Source organism: Marmota flaviventris, chromosome 12, assembly GCF_047511675.1.
Source record: "Marmota flaviventris isolate mMarFla1 chromosome 12, mMarFla1.hap1, whole genome shotgun sequence".
Taxonomy (NCBI): Eukaryota; Metazoa; Chordata; class Mammalia; order Rodentia; family Sciuridae; genus Marmota; species Marmota flaviventris.
In genome coordinates, this window is record NC_092509.1 from 58685398 (window position 1) to 58691682 (window position 6285).

The 6285-nt window shown below is 39.6% G+C and overlaps 1 long non-coding RNA gene across 1 annotated transcript; it reads right to left on the bottom strand.

The window, feature by feature from the left end:
* Positions 1 to 323: 323 nt before the first annotated feature.
* Positions 324 to 2094, bottom strand: LOC139707832 (uncharacterized). The gene is made up of 2 exons (XR_011709259.1): positions 1920 to 2094; positions 324 to 401 (listed from the first exon to the last, which is right to left on the bottom strand). It is a non-coding gene; the product is annotated as an uncharacterized lncRNA (long non-coding RNA).
* Positions 2095 to 6285: the final 4191 nt, after the last annotated feature.

Genomic DNA, 6285 nt, shown 5'->3' on the forward strand with positions numbered 1-6285 from the left:
GATAAATGCCTTTCCCCGGGACAAAAATGAGTGTGTCACCCAATATAGCAGCTGAGTGTGGAAGGGGAAAGTGTCACTGTTTTGACATCCCTTGAGTTATCAAAGATTACAATGTCCCAGGCAGGGAGCCAGCCAAACATGGAGGAATGACAGCCCCTTGGGATCAGACAGGGGGCCCTGTAATCTGAGTCATGGTCTTGGCTCTTCTGTTAACTCTTTAGGTGTCATTGCTACAAAAGTTTCTTCTGGTCTCCTTGATTTTTAAAGTGCATTTTAATCAGCTTTTTTTGGTCACTGTGACCAAAAGACCTCACAAGAACAACTTTAGAGGAGGAATGGTTTATTTCAGTTAATATTTTCCAAGGTTCAGTTCTTGGTCAGCTGACTCCATAGCTTTGGGCCTGAGAGGAGATAGAACATCATGTCAGAGGAAAGCAGCTTAGAATATGGTAACCAGAAAGCAAAGAGAGAACTCTATTTCTCAAAGACAAAATATAAACCCTAAAGGCATGCCCCCACTGACCTACTTCCCCCAGCCACATTCTACCTGCCTACAGTTAATTTATATCAATGGATTAATACACGGATTACATTATATCTCTCATAATCATTTAACCTCTGAAAAACTCTTGCATTGCTTCATACATGAACTTCTGGGGGATACCTAATATGTAAGCCACAGCAAAACGAGAGATCACCAGCCTGAGTCCTCACATCGCCAAGCAGAGGTGGTAAACGGCTGTGATAGAAACGTGGGTGGCACTGAGTGCCAGGCTGCTGGTTCAGATAACAGCCAGCTGCTTAGCCTCCCACATCTGACCTCGCATATCTGCATGGAGTTGATATTATACCTGAAGCACAAGGAACTGCTCCCTGCACATAGTAAGGAGGTCAATAGATTTCTGGTGCATAAACATAAAACTCAACTGAGAGAACTTTTTTTGAAAGTGGAGAGTCCTAAGCCCCATTCCTAGAAATTGCCCAGGGCAGGCCCTAGAACCTTCCATTGTAAGAACACCTCCTTTAATGTAATTGTGATGCAAGTTATCCATCAAATTTGAGAAATGATGAAATAGAATCAGTGGTTTTTCAAATTTTCTGAGGACTATTTCAGTAAGATATCGATTTTTATATCAGGATCTGACATATAAGGTTATAATTCATTTGTACATAATCAAAACAGAAGGCTCATTTAGGCAGGGAGAAGGGGCACACTCCGTAATCATAGCTTCTCAGAAGGCAGAGGCAAATTGCAAGTTTGCAAGTTTGGGCCAGCCTTAGCAACTTAGTGAGACCTTGTATTTTTTTTTTTTTAGAGAGAGAGAGAGATTTTTAATATTTATTTTTTAGTTGTCAGTGGACACATCTTAATATTTATTTATTTATTTATTTATTTATTTATTTTAGTTTTCGGCGGACACAACATCTTTGTTTGTATGTGGTGCTAAGGAGTGCCAGGCGAGCGCGCTACCGCTTGAGCCACATCCCCAGCCCCAACATCTTTTTATTTTATTTTTATGTGGTGCTGAGGATTGAACCCAGTGCCCTGTGCATGCCAGGCAAGTGCGCTACCGCTTGAGACACATCACCAGCCCGAGACCCTGTATTAAAATAAAACTTTTAAAGAGGGAATAGCTCAGTGGTAGAACATCCCTTGACTCAATCCCTAGTACAACAACAACAAAAAGACTCTTTTATGCAAGGTGTTCTGATCTATTTTGTATTTTTTAAATTACAGTAAAAATCACATTACTTTAGTTGTACAATTTTAACCATTTTTAAGTATATAGCGCAGTAATGTTAAGTATATTCACATTGTGCAACATGATTTCCAGAATTTTTTCATCTTGCAAACTGACCCTCTGTGCCTATTAAATACTAATTCTCCCTCCCCTCTTCCCTCAACCCTTAGAAATCACCTGCTATGGTCTGAGTGTGTTCCTTCCAAAATTCAGGCCAATGTGACAGGGCTGAGAAGTGAGCCTCTGAGAGATGATTAGACCAGGAGAGCTCCTCCCTCAAACATGGGAGTAAGGCCCTTAGAAAGACGTTTCATCTGGTGTGCAGCCCTCTTGCCTTTCATCTTCTGCCATGTGAGGACACAGTGTTCCTCCTGGAGAATGCAGCAACAAGGTGTCATATTTGAACAGCAGTTCTTATCAGACTATGGAATCTGCTGTTGACTTGATTTTGAACTTCACAACCTCCAGGACTGTGAAAAAAAATTCTGCTCTATAAATTACCTACACTTAGGTATTTTGTTATAGCAACACAAATGTTACTGGACACCACATTCTATTTTCTGTTTCTATGAGTTTGACTATTTTGCATAATTCCTATTAGTGGATCATGTGGGTGGATCATAGAGTAGTTCTATTTTCAGTTTTCTGAGGAAACCTCACATTGTTTTCCATAATGGATGCACCATTTTACATTCTCACCAACAATGCACAAGGTTTCTAAATCTTCAGTATATTCACACCATTCGTGTCTTCATACATGTACTTAGGGTAATGATGTCCATCTCATTCTACTGTCTTTCTATCCCCATTCCTACCTTCCCTTCCCTTCTCTCCCCTTTGCCTTATCTATAGTTCATCTAATCCTCCCATCCCCCACAACCACATTATGAATCAGCATCTTAAATCAGAGAAAATGTTTGGCATTTGGTTTTTTGGGATTGGCTAACTTCACTTAGCATTATATTCTTCAACTCTATCCATTTATCTGCAAATGACATGATTTTGTTCTCTTTTAATGCTGAATAATATTCCATCATGTATATATACCACATTTTCTTTATCCATTCATCGAGTTGTAGACATTCTTTATTTGGTCTGGATATTGACCCTTTATCAGATATATAATTTGAAATTATTTTCCTCCATTCCATTGATTCCCTTTCATTCTGTTGTTTTTGATGTGCAGAGTTCTTAAGTTTGATGTGATCCCATTTGTCTATTTTTTGTTTCATTGTCTGTTTTAGGCCTCATACACAAGATATTATTGCCAAATACAAAATCTCCAAGATTTTCCCTGTGTTTTTGCCCATGAGTTTAATAATTTTAGGTCTTTTATTTAGATCTTTAAGACATTTTGAGTTCATTTTTGTATAGGGTGTAAGAAAGGTCCAACTTCACCCTTTTGCTATGGACACTCAGCTTTCCCAGTATCTTTGTAGAAAGAGACTGTTATTTGCCATTATGTAGTCTTGATACTCTTGCCAAAAGTTTCTTGACTGTATATGTAAGCCATTATTTCTGATCTTTATATTCTGTTTCATATATATATATATCTTAATACCATATCTATCTATCTATCTATATAAATATATATATATATCTTATATCTTTCATAAATCTTAATCCTAACATCACACTGTTTTCATTTCTATTGTTTTGTAGTGTGTTTTAAAATTAGGGAATATGATACCTTCAAATTTATTCTTCCTTTTCAAATTTGTGTTTTGGCTTTTCAGAGCACCTTGACATTCCATATGAATTTTAGGATGCTTTTCCTATTTCTGCAATCATTCAATCAATAAAATGGCATTAGAATTTTGATAGGAATTACATTGAATCTGTAGATCACTTTGATTAGTATAGACATTTAATGATATCGTCTTTCAATTTATGCCTTTTCACTTATTCATATCTTGTTTGATTTCTTTTAGAAATGTTTTACAGTTTTAACTGTGTTTCAGTGTGTTTTAGTTTGCACTGCTATTTTTTAAAAATACCATAAACTGGGAAGCTAATGAAAAATATATTATTTCTCATAGTTCTTGAGGCTGGGAAGTTCAAGATTCGGGTACCAGCAGATTCAGTATGTGGTAAGAGCCAGTTTTCTCATTTTCTATGTCCTCATGTGTACAAAGGAGCAAATGAGCCTCTAAGCTAAGCTCATTCATGAGTGCTCTTTCCTGATGTCCTAATCACTTCCTATATTGTCAGTTTCCATCAGTGTAACAAAATTCCTGATACAATCAACTTTTGACTGACATTTGTGAACATTTCAGTCCATAGTAGATTGGCCGTTGCTTTGGATTTGTGATGAGACACCACAGCATGGTGGGAGTATGTGGGGGAGTAGAACAGCTCACCTTATCACCAGAAGCAAAGGAGATTAGGAGGCGTGTTAGTCAGCTCTTCATCACTATGACCAAAACACATGACAAGAACAACTTGGAGGAAGAAAAATTTATTTTGGCTCATAGTTTCAGAGGTTTGGTCCATGCTTGGCTAACTTCATTGCTCTGGGCCCAAGTGAGGCAGAACATCAAGGCACTTATTCATGGTGACCAGGAAGCAGAGAGAGAGAAGGGGATGGGATTGTGGGAAAGATGAAGTGTTCCAGGGCATGTCCCCAGTCACCCAGCTTCCACCCATGCCCCACCTGCCTACAGTTACCACCCAGGCAGCCCATTTAAACTAGCATGGATTAGTTTACAGGTCTCATAACCTAATCATTTAACATCTCTGAACATCCCTGCATAAACAGGAGTTTGGGGGAGACACCTCATATTCAAACCATAATAAGAGGGGTCTCGGAGTCTCGAAGCTCCACTTCAAAGACACACCCCAAATGATCTAAAGTCCTTCCACAAGGTCCTATCTCTCAAAGATTCTACCACATTCTAATAACACCACCCTGAGGCCAAAGGCTTTAACAACTGGCCTCCAGATCCAAACTATATAGCACCTCCCATCTTATAATACATTGGAGACTAGGTTTTAATGTTTGGATTTGGGAGGGGTGCCTTCCAACCATAACCCTATTTTATTTTGTATTGTTTTATTCCATTTTCATTTTTTTAAAATGCTGTCCTTGACCCACTAATTGCTTTTGCAAACAAAAAGTTGAAAAATACACAGATCTCTAAGTTTCTTCCCAAGTTTTTATACTAAAATCACAGTTAGCTCATTTGATACATGATTGTTACAAACCTTCATATTTTTGGATTCAAAATGCATAATGCTTTACTCATCCAACTAGACTTTATATTCGTCATGTGATGTTTGTCTTTATATTGAAGAACAAGTGGTCTCCCATGTTGGACAGAGCCAAACAAGAGCTACAATGAAACTCAAAGCAGTTGATGTCTGCAAAGGAAAAGAGCCCTTATGTATTTAGGGAGGAAAATCTTGATAAGCAGGCTCTTATCAGGAGCAAAGGCTTCAAATGGCATTGATGTTAATGATGCCCAGAGTCTGAGAAGATGGAGAATCCACCCCACAAAGGTTGATATAGATCTTGTCTTCACAAGAGGGAGAAACAAATGGGGAGAAGGAAGGAGGCAGTCCTATATGATGCAGGAGTGCTGCATGCTGTCTGGACACCTCGTCCTGGGCCCTTGAATCTCAAGAGAGTGAATGCACTCTCCCAGTGCATGGAGGGAGTGGCTATTTTTGCACAAGCAAAGGAGCCAGATTTTTACCTGTTTAGATGAGGGTGAAACAGACCCTAAACCAAATGCAGGAGCATAATCACAGGAAGACAGAGAGATGTCCCCCAACTGTGGATTACTTTCTATATTTCAGTTAACTTGACAAAACTCCATTTTACAGGAGGATTGGTCGAGACATCCTGTGATTAATTAAAGAAGCTAAATTTGGACTGAGAACAAAGCCATTCAAATCCTCCTCTAGTGTTCCCAGTCTCTTCCTAGAATAAACAGCTCAGAGTGGAAGATAAGCCAATTACTGGGGTACGAGGAGACCCAGGAGTCAGCCTGGGGCTTCTCTGCCTACTTTTTGCTCTTTTTTCATCTGAGCCGATGAAAGAAGTTATGTGAGTCAGCAGGACTGACCTGCCTGCTTCATGCCAGCTTGGGTTTCATAACTCCCGGTGGGAAAACACCACACTTCTTTTAAGGAGCGCCTGTTTGATGGTCACTCACTCTTGCCTTCCAGTGAAGTCACAGAAAATCAGTCTTCTGTCTCCTGAGAGTGTGAAATATCACCACCCTGTCATTCAGGCTGATGTAGGAGGATCACAGAGGCTGATTGCCTGACTGAGCCCTGGTGCAGGCTGGCCCAAGCCAGCTACTGTGTCCTCCCTAGCCAGGCACCAGAGCAGGGAGAAGGTCCCCTCTGCTTGTATCTCATTTCAGGTTTGCTTTGTCACACTAACCTACATAAATCAAAGAGCCAAAACTCAACCAAAAGGTGTGGGGAGCAATGGCATCAAACTACATGAAGTTACCTTTATAATCACCACTTACTCTCCACCACCCAACAAGGCGAATTAAAACAAAAGTCCTCAGTATCTACCTGACATGGTTAT